This window comes from Lissotriton vulgaris, chromosome 10 (assembly GCF_964263255.1).
Source record: "Lissotriton vulgaris chromosome 10, aLisVul1.2, whole genome shotgun sequence".
NCBI lineage: Eukaryota > Metazoa > Chordata > Amphibia > Caudata > Salamandridae > Lissotriton > Lissotriton vulgaris.
Genome location: NC_141698.1, coordinates 321,196,566 through 321,211,507, shown reverse-complemented (window position 1 = coordinate 321,211,507; position 14,942 = coordinate 321,196,566). Strand labels below are relative to the sequence as shown.

Here is a 14,942-nt window from a genome sequence, read left to right as displayed (position 1 = left end):
TTTATCTTTTTATGTCAATTGGTTTTGTGTTTTATTTTTTCCGCCTGATCGATGGCCATTATGTGAAAGAAAGAACAGGAATTCGGTACCTTAATGGAACATTGGCCCCTCTTTCCTCCTCACATTCAGCACACAGACTAAAAAGAGACTTAAATACAGTAGAGATTACTGCTTGGCCTGTCCTTGATGGGATTGTGTGGGATGCGGTTAGGTTTCAGATACATGGCCCCACAGAAGTTATTAATGTTCCTAATGTGCTTAGAGTAAACATGGGAGATGTGATTAAGCAGGATATTCGTTCTGATGATTGGGATCTTCAGGCCGTAGAAGAACTGTTCTCTGATTTGAAATATTATGCGGCCTTTGATGCTGAGGATTTGTACTTGGATTCTGTCAATTATGGTGATTTGTTTTGTTATCAACATTATGGAAATCATTTCTTACACAAAACAAGTTCCAGGAGGGTTCCTGTGAACTACACACAGTGGGAACATTGTCCTGCTCCTTTACAGGGGAGCTCTAGTACATTTCTGGGGAAATTCTCTTATTTTACAGATTTTAGTCAATCAAATCCTGAGTCGTTTTATTTTAAAGTGAAACAGAAATTCATGTCCAAAGTTAGACTTACCGATACAAAATTGCTGTATTCGAAGTCCTTTCTAGACAGGTTAGCTATAGATGGCTATGAGTTATGGAAGGAGGCTATTGACCTTAAATCGGTTTGGGGTACCAAAGATTGGCAGGTACAAGGCACTGAGGCTTTGCATCGTGCATGTCTCATCCCGAATCACATGTTGTTTTTAAATTCTACTATTTCCCAAACAACATGCTTTGGATTGGCTACATCTAAAAAATTAAATACACCTACTATCCCTGATTTGGAAGAATATTCAGGTTGGAGTAATTTCACTACATTGTCCATCAGTGGGATACAAGCACTTTTGCACAATTCCTCCTTTAATATTTCCAGTTTTGATCCAGAGGGGTGGCTTTTGTGGCAAAGAAGATCTGATTCTTGCCAACGTCGTTTTTTGGGTTTGTCTGAAGGTTTTACACACATCAGGCCAGATCCCAGGTTTGAAACGGATCACACTGTTACTACTTATTCAGTAGGCAAATTGTGTCAGAACTGGTTACAACATTCCACTTTGGCTGCAGTTAAACTGCATCTGTCCCAGTTGAATGAGAACATAGAGCTAAATGATTTTATAAAAGGCCCGGCTAGGGGTAGATCTAAACGCTGGCTTTATGCTGTGTACAATGAAATTTGGAAATTTTCACCAATTGAGGCAGCTAAACGCCTGAGAGCTATTGATCAAGCAAATTTGGAAAAAGTGCTTGCAGTGGTCGATAACAGTATTAATATGCTTTCTTCCAGGATTTACACGTTGGATAATATTGTTTCTTCTGTTGTTGATATTGTACATGATGAAGTGTCCACGTTATACCATGGTCAGAATCAATTACGTTCTGTAATGCAGTTTGCATGGACCCTACAGACACTTAAGGCTGGTCGAGTTCCCTGGAACTCATTGAACGTTTCGTCCCTTTTCGCCCCTTTTAATCTGACTGAAAAGCAACGCATGCTTTCAATGCGTGATGCGTCATTTTCTATGTTACATATTGAAAAATTAGAATCCTTACCCTTCTCTGTTGCTGAAACCACTACTGCCACCTGGCTTATTCATGGATTAATTACATTACCATTTCCCTTATACAAATTTACTAATTGTATGCGGTATATTGCTATAGGACGATATGAACCACTAGGCAATGCATTCCTCCATGAGGCATGGTCATTACCATACACATACAGATGTCTGAAGGATGGGAAAGAAGTGAATCTTAATGGTGAGGAATGCACACAGTCACCTGACCATTCATTAATATGCAGACACATTCAGTTACACGGTTCTTGTAATCAGGACCGGCCAAATTTAGCATGTGTTTTAAAAGGCACGCCAGTTCCAGCAGTAGTTCCCACATTTACATTATTGACTAATGGTAGTTATTTGCTTTTAAACAACGAAGTATGTTGTGGGTTATTAATTGGTGTGGCTTATGTGGTAACTGTATCAGAGCGTGTGGTGTGTTGCAAGAATGTTCTATACCCACCCACGCATGGGTCTTCAGATGTCTCCATCTGGCCACGGATTCCAACCTTGGAAGCGAAGTTCAATGGTTTAAGCAGAATAAGGGCCCTTTTGTCTCAAAAACAAGTGACCCTGAGTTCGGCCCGGGAAAATTATGTCCTTCACATAGCTAACACACGCACAGAGGTGCAGGCGCTTTTAAATACTGATTTGCCGTTTCATTTCTGTGAGCTGGTGCACCAGATCTTTAATGCATCTTCCACGACTGGGCTTGCACATTTTTTTAAATTGGTTAGCAGTGGCCTCGTGACTACATTTGAAAAAGTTTTTGGTATCATTCCCACGTTTTTCCACTCTATTTTTTCGAGTTTGTTTGGTGGACTACCTGTTTTACTGGCTGTAGCCGCGGGCATTTTGTTGGTGTTTTTCTTCATAAAACATGGATGCCCATCCTGCGCAAGAAGCCGTTCAACGCCTCCTGACACTGTGCCGTAATCGGATGCTCAATTTCTATGGAACATTGCCGCTTGCAGCATTAAGCACGGCTTATAGATTGTCATTTCGGTTCACTGACTTCACGTGTGTCCAACCTGTATTTCACTGCCTGAGCTGCGAGTTCGATTGGGCCATTGATTTGTGCCTATGCTTGAGGACTGCTCCTGACGTCGATTTTGATCAGCTAATGCGTCCCGTGGTGGCTCACGAGCTGATTTGTTCTGGCGAAAGAGTTATGGCCTTGGCAGCAATAAATGGAGTACTGGGCCAATGGGAGATCTCTGCAGCGGCGGATGCCTTTCTGACACACAGCGATCTGGTGAACCCACCGAGTTGTCCTCTGACGTTACAGGAGGATCCGATGCTGGAGGAGCACGTATGTTCTTTCCCATTGCTGAATTGGATTGCTTAACTATTTTCGGATGATGGCAGTGATTTCATACTGGAGGCTGTTGCAACTTACTTTGCATATACTGTCCAATCGTGACATGCCTGGGAGGATTGCTTTGTTATGGAATATGACTTTCCCCTTGCTGGATTGGAGGGATGAACTGTGCTCAAATGATGGAGAGTTCAATCATGTGATGTCGCTGAAAATAACGTCACTGTGGCACATGACTTTGGATATCGGATAAGTGCCTTGTTTTTTCTCTTACAGACATTTAAACTAATGCGACCTGGTCCTACATTTCATATTTTTGAGGCCACTGTAGGCATTCATACATATTCATTCATACATATTTTTTAGCTTATTTTAGCTCAAGATTATTGAACTTTGCTTTCATTTTTATGTGTCTGATTGAGTATTGCCTTTTCCCTTATGTTTGACGGTGCTCGGATCAATGGGGGGGTGTCATATGGATACTTCGTTACATATATTGCGTTAAGTTAGCATGAGTGTTTTACATGTTTAAACAGCCATTTTTCCTTCGGCTTCAGTTTTGCACACGACACCTACTTGTTGTTGTCGCTTTCAACCTAGAAGCGGTGATGTGATTTATTTGAGAATAATATGTTATTACTATGCTATCAGCTTTGCCTGGTACACTTGGTACAACTGTCTGCACACTGAGAGCTGCACACTCTAAGAATAACATAACACAAGGTTGCTGGGAGGCCTGATCCTCGCACCACATTAGACATAACACAAATAATGTTGATGCCAACATTTTGGGCTCTACACGGGTTTAAGATAGAGTTACACGGAATGAACGTAGACACTTGGTGCTGCGCATGAAGAGAGCTGGTAGCTGTTGATGTGATCTACTCCTACTGACATTTAGAGGTATGGGTCCGCCCTGCTAAAGCCCGAATGAGACCTTCTTAGATATAAAATAATATGCTAAATAGGGTGCGCGAAATATAGGTGATATAGATTTCTATAGATTTTGCATTGTAACATGCTATCACCTTTTGCTTACTATGGATTAGTGACTATGCTGCTAACTCTGATTTTTATAATCTGCATTTTGGTATTATACAAGATACTGCGTTTGAGAACCTTGCATTGAATAATAAATATTTCAAACTTGCACGTGTGTTCTTTGACTCTCAGTTTTGGTTTGAAATGATTATATAACGAAAGAGTGTTCATGTGTTCCACGATTCCTGAGGTATTCTAAAGTTCATGTTCTGGTTTGTCTAAGACATGGATCATTCCATAATGAGCCATGAGACACTGTAGCTAGCTAGGTAAGGGGATTTCTGACACTGAGATGAGTTTTGGATCATCCTAACTCACTGAGGTTCTAGATCTCTATGCACAGTTCTGTGGGAGAACGGAAACCCTGCTACAGAACCATCTTGCCCCCTCTGGACTAAGCAAGTTTTTCGCAGTGGAACTTGCACATCGTGTTCCGGGTGGTAAGCCCAAGCCGGGCGCTCCTCCGAGGCCTATCATCGCAAAACTTTTCCACTTTAGAGACCGTGATGCGATCCTGCAGGCATCGAGAGTGCACGGCCCGGTAAAATATGAAAACTCCTCTGTTAACTTTTTCCCGGACTTCACTCAACTTGTCCAGAGACAAAGGATGGGCTTTCAGGGGGTTAAACGACGTCTTCGGGACCTTGGACTAAAGTACGCGATGCTTTTCCCTACTAGGCTTCGAGTGGAGTATGAGGAACGGACCTTCTTTTTCGATCGACCGGACAATGCGAGTGACTGGTTGGATTCCCTGCCTGTCCGAGGCGATCGGACGGAGCACCCTGGCGGTGCCGATGGTGGTGAGCCTACGCAGAAGTGACTTTTCGGTCCCTGACCTCCGAACATCGGACGTTCTCAGCTGGGTGCTATTTCTTTTGTATAGTCTGTCTTATTGTTGTCCACATCTGGGTGGTGGGTGGTGACGGGCCTCTTTCCTCCTCCAGGGTCTTTTTGTAGAATGGGACTGTTAGGGCGACAGGCATGTTTGGGTGGCTTCTTAGTCTACTGCAGGGGTGCAGGGAGGGGGGAGTTGTAGCGGGTGTTGGTTGGGGGGTGGTATGGGGTGTTTGTGTGTGTGTTTTTCTCTCTCAAGGCGGCATATTGGTTTTTTCTTTATTTCAGGTGTCCTGCTCTTCGTGGGGTGACTAATGCATCACTTGTGGGGATGGGGGGTAGTGGGTTGAGGTTGATATCTTGGAACGTCAATGGATTGGGGGATCGTATAAAACAGGGTGTTGTACTGCAATATTTGCGTCGTTTGTCTCCTGATGTGGTACTCTTGCAGGAGACGCATTTGGTGGGAAATATGTGTCATACTATGAATAGGTGGGGATACCGCTTGGTTGCTCACTCTGGGTTCACCACTGGTTCCAGAGGGGTTGGTATTCTGGTCAGGTCTTCTCTCCCTCTAGAGATTGATAATGTAATCCTTGACGACAGAGGGCGTTATGCCGCCCTCACTGGTAGGTGGGAGGGTAAGACTCTTTCCTTGGGTACCATCTACGTTCCCCCGGGTCTCCAGACCTCTGCTTTCTCGGATGTTGGCCGGATGATGCTGGAGCTCCCTGATAGTCTTCTCCTTATGGGTGGGGATTTTAATTCTGTGCTTTCTGGCGGTTTGGATCGCCCCCCCCCCCCCCCCCCCCCCCTGGGATCTTCCTACTTCCCAGTCATGGCTCGGTGGGTTCTTATACACCTTTGGTTTGGTGGACTGCTGGAGGTTAATGCTTTCCGACGCAATGCCAGTACACCTTTCACTCCGGGGCACATGGGAGTCTCTCCAGGCTTGATTACATCCTTATGCCTGCTGTCCAGTTTTCCTACGTTAGGGAGATCAAGCACTTGGCCCGAGGCATTTCAGATCATTCTCCTCTGTGGTTTAGTTTTGATACGGGGATACACGCTGCGGGCGGATCGCCCCTATCAATCCATAGTACCTGCGCAATCCCAAGACCCGTAACAGCCTGATAAAGTCCCTAGATCACTACTTCCTGGAGAACGAGGGGTCCGATTTGTCCTCAGTGTCCCTGTGGAAAGCCTTCAAAACTGTTATTCGTGGGGGAGGAGCTTCGCCGGCGACCAAGATGGCCGCGTGAGCTCGGAGCTCCGAAGACCTCCCGATCCTCCGCAATAATCCTGCTATCCATCCTGTCCCACGACTGTGGGAATCTATTGCTGAGCCGGTCCTGAGGCGGCACCCGCTTTCGGAATGAAAATCCGACATTCCTGGACTTAGTTAGCTCGACGGACCCCGGAGGCTCCGCCCGCATCATTGGCGTACGTTGAGGGGTACAGCGGTGTCCTCATACGGCGCCTCCCTACCTATGCTTCGTCTCCCCGGTGACTGCCCCTGGTATCTGAACACTACTGCGAAACGGCCTCAGTGACGGACCTTGGAGTTTCCATTGTGCATACTGCGCGCACATCGTACGGCTTCCTCGCCCCTCTTGACCACCCTGTCCGGGCGTGCCAACATGGCGGGCAAAGGAGATTCGGACAAAGGCAAGACTCAGCGAGTCAACAGAAAACCGCCCCAGTCCCAATCCACCATTCCGGAGCGATTCTCCCAGTCTAAGGGATCACCGGGACTGGCAGGCCGCACTACAGACCCGAGAAGGGACGAATCCCCGGACGACTCCGAAATAACGCTTCGAGATGTTATGGGTGCGATAACGGGGGTGAAGACGGAGATGCACGCTCTCCACGAGGCACTGTCCGGCAAGGTTGACTCTCTGAAGATCGAGTTAAACCTCATCAGGACTGACCTCGGTAAGACTAATGACCGGGTGAAATCACTGGATCTCAAGACATCGAGCCTGGTCACTGATGTGTCCGACATCCAGACCGAGGTGCGGGACCTGAAGATGGCGAATGGGGTGCTGGCGCGCCGACTGGACGAGTTTGAGGGTCGTGCGCGACGCCAAAATGTCCGCATCACCGGGGTTCCGGAGAAGGCCGAGGAGGACTCAACTGAACTTTTTGTCGAGGACCTGGTGGTTAAGAACTTGGCGCCGGGGGGCCTGAGTAAGTTCTTCTCGGTGCAGAGGGCCCACAGGATACCGGGTGGGCCGCCGAAGTCGGGCGCTTCCCCTCGCCCTATCATCGCAAGACTTTTCAATTATAGGGACAGAGACGCAATCCTGCAGGCATCGAGAACCGCGGGCCCACTGCGCTTCCAGAACTCGGAGGTGAATTTCTTCCCAGACTTCACCCAGGCAGTACAGAAGCGACGCCAGAGCTTTGCTGGGGTAAAGAGAAGGTTGAGAGACTTGGGCCTGCGTTACTCTATGCTTTATCCGGCCAAACTCCGCATTGAACATAACCATCGGACTCTGTTTTTCGACTTCCCGGATGATGCAGAGCACTGGCTTGATACCCTGCCCCAAGACCGACCTGACCCGGCGGACCAGACGGAGGAGACCACCGGAGGAGCGGAAGCGCAGGAATGATTGTCCAGACTATAGACTCTCTGAGAGCTGGGCTACCGCAAAGGACAACGGCTTAAGACATTGCTGCTATTGGTTTGAATATTTTGTTAGTAATATGGGGGGTGACGGGGGGGATAGGATGTCTCCTTTCTCCTCTGTGGGCTTCTTGTAGATTAGTTAAGGGGCGACAGGCACACTGCTAGTTGGGGTGGCTTATAGTCTAATGCAGGGGTGCAGGGTGGTGGGTAGTTGGGGTGTGTTCTTTCTATTTTCTTATTTGTTTCATACTCTGTTCTGGCTGAGGTTTCGTATGAACGCTATGATACATTTGTGGGCGCCATTGCGGGAGGGGGGGAGGGGGCGGAACGTCCTTGATGATGGAGGGTAAATTTCTTAACTTGTTGAGCTGGAACGTGAACGGATTAGGGGACCGAATTAAAAGAGGGATTGTACTGCAACTGCTCAAACGTTGTTCGCCAGATGTAGTTTTTCTGCAGGAGACCCATTTAGTGGGACATGCATGTAAAGCTTTGAATAGACGTGGGTTCAAAATGGTGGCACATTCGGGGTTCTCCTCGGGCTCCAGAGGGGTGGGCATCATGGTGCGCACGTCCCTCCCGTTGGAGGTGGAGTCTACACTTGTTGACGAGAGGGGCAGATTTGTGGCGGTGGTGGGCAAGTGGGAGGGCCGCACGTTAGTATTGGTTTCGGAGACTACTTTCAGGGATCTGGGTGGCGCCATCTTAGGTCTCCCCGAGGGTTTGTTAATCATGGGTGGTGACTTCAATTCTGTAGTTTTGGGGGACTTGGACCGCTTCCCATCCAGAGACCTACGTGCTTCACAGTCCTGGCTCCCGGATTTCCTGAGCTCCATGGGGATGGTTGATTGCTGGCGTTTACTGCACCCCACCCAGCGGCAGTATACCTTCCTATCGGGTGCCCACGGCAGCCTTTCGCGTATAGACTATGTACTCACCCCGGCGGCCCAAGCGCAGTCCGTTTCCACCGCTCGTCTCTTAGCTAGGGGCATTTCGGACCATTCCCCGGTTTGGGTTTCCTTCGATTTCCAGATACCCGCGACTTCGCGAGTAGCTCCCATTAATCCGTGGTACTTCCGAGACCCAAAGACCAGGGCACTCCTGGCTAAAGCTATAGAACGGTACTTTGCCGAGAACACTGGTACGGTTGACTCCGCCGTTTCCCTCTGGGAGGCCTTTAAAACCGTGCTTCGCGGAGAGGCCTTCTCTCTGATTGCAGAGGCCCGCCGACGGCGGGACGCGGACGTGGTGCGGCTGGAATCAGACCTCGCCGATCTAAATTCTCAGCTGGCACTGGGCCCATCTCCCGAATTACTACATGCCCTTTCCCTTAAACAGTCTGAACTCCGGGCTACTGCCACTGGAGCGGCGAAGGCCTTGAGTAGGGAGCAACAGGGCAGGATCTATGACTCGGGAGACAAAGCGGGCAAGCTTTTGGCTTGGCTGGACAGACGGGAGCTCGCGTCCCGGGTGGTCCCAGAGATACTGAGTGATGACGGACTGTCTCTTACAGACCCGGCAGCCATTGTTGGGTCCTTCGCAGAATATTTTGAGGCGGTCTATACCTCTGCGAATCCCCTGCCAGAATCTGCCTCGGCTTCCCTTCTGGAAGACATCGTGCTTCCCTGCCTCTCAAATATCGAGCGGGAGGACATGGAACGGGACCTGACCGTAGACGAGGTGGCATTGGCGATTCGATCGTTGCGCTCAGGCAAGGCGCCGGGGCCCAATGGCATTCCGGTTGAGCTGTATAAACTCAAGGCCGACACGCTTGCCGCTCCCCTGTTGGGTATGTTTCTTGAAGCCCGCGAAGCCGGGGAGCTCCCGCTCGACCAACGACTTGCCACCATTGTGGTGATACATAAAGAGGGGAAACCAGGTGATCTTTGCCGGTCGTACCGACCAATCTCACTTTTGAACGCCGAACCCAAGATCCTGGCCAAATTGTTGGCCAACCGGCTGGTGGGAGTGATCTCGGACTAGGTCCATCCGGACTAGTCTGGCTTCATACCACACCGTAACACAGCGCTCAACTTGAGACGGCTTCACGCGGTCATGGCACGGGCTCACCTGCTTAGTGCACCCACAGTACTCGCCTCACTTGACGCCACTATGGCCTTTGACTCTTTGGAGTGGAACTACTTATGGGCTGTACTAGCCAAGTTGGGGTTTGGACCTGTTTTCATCGGCTGGGTCCGGCTCCTGTACTCTACCCCGCTGGCGAATGTAGCTGTTAATGGACGGTTGTCTGCCTCTTTTGCATTGCACAGAGGCACTAGGCAGGGATGCCCGCTCTCGCCGCTCCTGTTCGCCCTGGCGCTTGAGCCTCTGGCGGCGTGGATCAGGTCACATCCTGACATCACCGGGATAACGTGGTCTCCAGGATTCGAGGACCGGGTGTCGCTCTATGCGGACGATATCCTCCTATATCTTACCTCCCCCTGCCGCTCGCTCATAGTGGTTTTTGACCTGCTGAGAACCTTTGGTACTCACTCGGGCCTGGTAATCAACTGGTCCAAGTCTTCCCTGTACACGCTGTGTGGTGACACTCCGCGCCTTCCCCGTGGGTGCTCAATACAGATTGCCCAGCAGGGTTTTCGGTACTTGGGCATTTACGTGTCGCAGGACTCCCGAGCCCGATACTCACATAACTTGCTTCCGCCTCTGGCGCGGTTGCGCCGAGACGTCGAGGGCTGGAAAAAACTACCGATCTCCCTGATGGGCAGGGCTGCGCTGTTTAAAATGATGGCGTTGCCACGCTTCCTTTACGCCCTACAGAATACTCAGGACCCTGTACCGGCCAAATACTTCGGGGAGATCGAATCCTTGCAGCGAGCGTTGTTATGGGACGGTAGACCACGGATCTCGCTGGTCAAGCTGACCATACCGTGCTATGATGGGGGCATTGCTTTGCCCGATATACGGCGCTACTATTGGGCGTCTCAACTCGCGGCAATCAACCATGGCCTCTATGGCCCGGCGATCAGCCCGGGCTATGCCATGGATCGGTGGCTCATGAGTGACGGAAATTACTATAGAGCGCTATACTCCAGGTCTCTGGATCGGAAGTTAACGGGTCCCACTAAGACGGCGGTACACTTATGGCGGGCGGTCACTAAAACCTTGGGTTGGCAGGGCAAGATTACCATGGCCACTCCACTGTACGACTCAGACATATTGGGAAAACTGTGGCATACCAAGGGCTTTGACAGGTGGGACATTATTGGTATATCTAAGGTTGGTGACATGGTGGCTGGGGGAAGGATTAAGTCATTTGAGGCACTACAGTCCGAGTTCCAACTAGGGGCGACGGAATACTTCCGATATGCCCAGCTTAGGCATGCCCTCTCTTCCCACATTTCGGAGGGAGAGACGATACCTGAGTCATCTCCCCTGGAGGATCGGGTGCTGGACGGTCATATGCCGGATAGCGCTATTTCCCTGACATACAAGAAGCTCATTAATGTGCGTGCTGACCTACTGGCGCGATTGAGGGAGCTCTGGGTGAATGATGGCATAGAGGTGGACGATGAGGAGTGGCAATCGGCGGTCTCCTCCCCTAGGGAGGGGGCCATATCGGCGCGGCTCCGCCTTGTCCAGCTGAAGATATTGCATAGGGTGTATGTCACGGGCCCCAGACTTATACACATGGGGCTCTCACTGGATGGTATGTGCCGGAGAGGATGTGGTATGACTGCGACCTTCATGCACATTCTATGGGAATGTCCTGAGGTCACTCGATATTGGGCACGTGTGCATGACGTGATGAAGGAGGTGACTGGTGTGGCTCTACCAGCGGAGGCCCGGCGATGCCTCCTCAACATCTGGGGCCCTAATGACTACAGTGTTGCCCAGACCCGGTGGGTCACCCTGGGCAACATGGTGGCCAAGAGAGACATCGCTCAGAAGTGGGGTGCGCTTGTCCCTCCCTCGCTCAGCTTGTGGGAAACCAACATGGACTGGTGCATGCTGCGTGAGAAGACAGTATACGTGGCCAGGGGCAAACCCAGAATGTGGAGGTCTGTATGGGGAGCTTGGAACTCGTACCGAGGTGATATTTGTGCACCCCCAGTGGAGATGGAATCTGAAGTACAGCTGTCCCCGTAGTGCCCCCTTACCCGTGGTTCCATGCAGTTTATCCTGTTGTGACACTCTCCACATGACCCACTGCTGCTAATAGTATTGTTAGCTGCTTAGGGTGTGTAGCCCTTGACCTCTCCCCGCGATGCAAACCCGCTGTCTAAGATCCGTCCTCAGCCTATTTTCTTCTTTCTTTCCTTTTTCTTTCTTGTTTCTCGTATTTCTTTCTTAGCCTGTGTGGCTTTCTTTTTCCATGGTTTATTTATTCTTGCGTTGTGTTCTATTTGAAAATTAAACCTGATTGCTTCTGCAAACAGTTTGGTACACGAATTTACCTGCTACCTCAATGCTGCCTGGCTTCCGGGATGTATGGCTGAATAGCGGTGTATCTTTTATACAAATAAAGGTTTTCCAAAAAAAAAAAAAAACTGTTATTCGTGGACAGGCCCTATCTTTAATAGCTGAGACCAAGAAGGCTAGCAATAGGGAGGTCGTGAGTCTTGAGGCCGAAATACTGGAGCTGGAGGCTGATCTAGACTTAGGCGTCACCCAGGATAGACTCCACGCCCTCAGTTTGAAGCAGTTTGACTATAAATCCCTTGTTACTGATGCTGCCAAAACAATGAACAGGGAACAGCAAGGTCGACTGTATGATGTGGGGGATAAGGCGGGCAAATTGATCGCCTGGCTTGATCAGAAGGAAAGAGCGAATCGTGTGGTCCCTGTGATTCCGACTTCGGATGGTGTGAATGTGACTGACCCTGGCGAGATTGTGGAGTGTTTTGCTGACTATTTTCGTGTGGTCTACTCCCCGGTGTCCGATAGAGACGAGGATGACTCTCGCTTATTGCTGAGGGACATCGCGCTGCCCTGCCTGTCTGAGGAGGACCGTGAGTGCATGGAGGCCCCGTTGTCGGTCGATGAGATTGCGACCGCGATCCGTTCCCTCCGTTCTGGCCCTAATGGCTTGCCTATCGAACTGTACAAACTGCGCCCGGACAAAGTCGCGACTTATCTCTGCGCTATGTTCATGGAATCATGTGAGCTTGGCACCCTCCCTTGTGACCAGCGTCTGCCAACTATAGTTGTAATTCCTAAGGAGGGCAAGCCTCGTGATCGCTGTGCGTCATATAGGCCTATCTCTTTATTGAATGCTGAGCCGAAGATTCTCGCCAAGGTCCTTGCTAATCGTCTACTCACTGTAATTTGTAACCTGATCCATCCGGATCAATCCGGTTTTATTCCGCATCGGAACCCCGCTCTTAATTTGTGGCGCTTACACAGCGTTCTCGCTAGGGCGGAGTCTCTTCCGAAGCCGGCCATCTTGGCTTCCTTGGACGCCACGATGGCCTTTGACACGATTGAATGGCCGTATCTTTGGGCCACTCTGGCGAAGTTCGGTTTCGGTGCGGAATTTATCAGTTGGGTTCGACTTTTATATACGGATCCGCTAGCCCAGGTTGTCGTTAATGGTTGAGTGTCCCAGTTCTTTGCTCTCGGGAGGGGTACTAGGCAGGGATGCCCGTTCTCCCCCCTGCTCTTCGCTCTCACTCTAGAACCGCTTGCAGGCTGGCTCCGATGGGAGCCGTCGATAAAAGGCATCCAGTGGGCCCCCGATTTTGAGGATCGTGTCTCGTTGTTCGCCGACGATATCCTCCTGTACCTTACCTCCCCTCGTGAATCCCTTAACGTCCTATTCGACGTTGTCACTTCTTTCGGTAAGAACTCCGGCTTGATCATTAATTGGTCCAAATCGTGTGTGTATGTCATCTCGGGCGGCCTTCCCTCCTTACAGAGTAGGTTTCCCATTCAACTTTCACAATCCGGCTTCAAGTATTTGGGAGTCTATATATCGTTAGACCCAGTTGCCCGTTACGAGCACAATCTCCTTCCTCCTCTCTGACGATTGAAGTTGGATGTTGCTCGGTGGCGCAGATTGCCGCTGTCGCCGCTCGGTCGAGCGACACTCTTATCAGTTGCCCGGCGGTAACTTCAATAGAGCACTCTACTCTCGGACGGCGGGGAGGAACCTGACGGGACCCACCAAGACTGCAGTGCGTGTGTGGAAAGATGCCAATGCGGCCATGGGATGGAATGATCGATTGACACGAGTGACCCCTTTGTATGCTTCTGAGAAATTGGGATGCCTCTGGACAACGAAAGGTTTTGAGAACTGGGATATGATTGGCATTAGCAGAGTGGGTGATCTATGGGTGAAAGGCGCGGTGAAAACCTTTGCGATGCTTCAAAGTGAGTACGAGTTGGGTGAACGGGAGTTCTTCAGGTATGCACGGGTTCGCCACGCTTTGCTGTCTGTCTTCACTGCCGGTGTTGCTGTTCCTGAATCTTCCCCACTCGAGGACCGTATACTTGATGGTCATCTGCCTGATAGTACGATCTCCTTGATTTATAAGAAACTAATTAACAACCGGGCAGATCTCCTAGTGCGTCTCAGGCAGGCCTGGACCGGAGACGGGTTGGAGTTGGATGACGAGGACTGGCAGTCTGCACTATCCTCCCCGAAAGAGGTCGCCATTCCTGCCCGTCTCCGTCTCGTCCAGCTCAAAATTCTTCATCGTGTGTATGTTACGGGTCCTCGTTTGATTGCTATGGGTTTTTCCTCGGATGGGTTGTGTAAGCGCGGGTGTGGAATGAGTGCCACCTTTCTTCGTATACTTTGGGAGTGTCGTGAGGTGGCGGCGTATTGGCAGCGTGTGCATGCGGTAATGGTGTGTGTCACCGGGGTCGCTCTGCTGCCTGAGGCTCGTAGATGTTTATTGAATGTGTGGGAGCCGAATGATTACAACGTTGCTCAGGCCCGGTGGGCGGCGCTTGGGAACATGATCGCAAAGAAAAATATTGCGCAGCTGTGGGGTTCCCAACGGCCTCCCACCGTGTCGGTATGGAAGGAGAATATGGACTGGTGCATGTTTAGAGAGAAGACGGTATACTTGGCTAGGGGCAAGCCTAGGGCGTGGAGTACAATTTGGGATCAATGGAACGTCTACCGAGGGAACATCTGTACACCCCCCTTTGAGGACACTCTGGACATTTTTCTGTCCCCCTGATCCTGAGGTTCCTGAAACGATTTACTCCCTTTTTCCTGATTGTCTGACTTCCCCACTGCCTCCCCCCTGATCATCACTATTGCCCTCTTGATTCGTTATCCGGTTTTGCAGATCCCCCCCGTCGGAGCTCGACATTGTCTAGAACGCTTTTCGCCTTGAGTTTTGTTTCTTTGTTTTTCTCTCTGTTCTTTTTCCTAAAAAATGTAAAACATCTATATCCTGCCTACATCCTGTGTTGCCGAAAACTGTACCCTGTACTATGCTGGACCTCTAAGGGATCGGTCGCTGCTTTGTGAGTTCCTATAATTGCTTTACAT

At 50.1% G+C, this 14,942-nt stretch overlaps 1 protein-coding gene across 5 annotated transcripts in view; it reads left to right on the top strand.

The window, feature by feature from the left end:
• The window catches only part of NKTR (natural killer cell triggering receptor), a 492,868-nt gene that overhangs the window by 349,907 nt on the left and 128,019 nt on the right, over window positions 1-14,942 (top strand). The window lies entirely within an intron of this gene.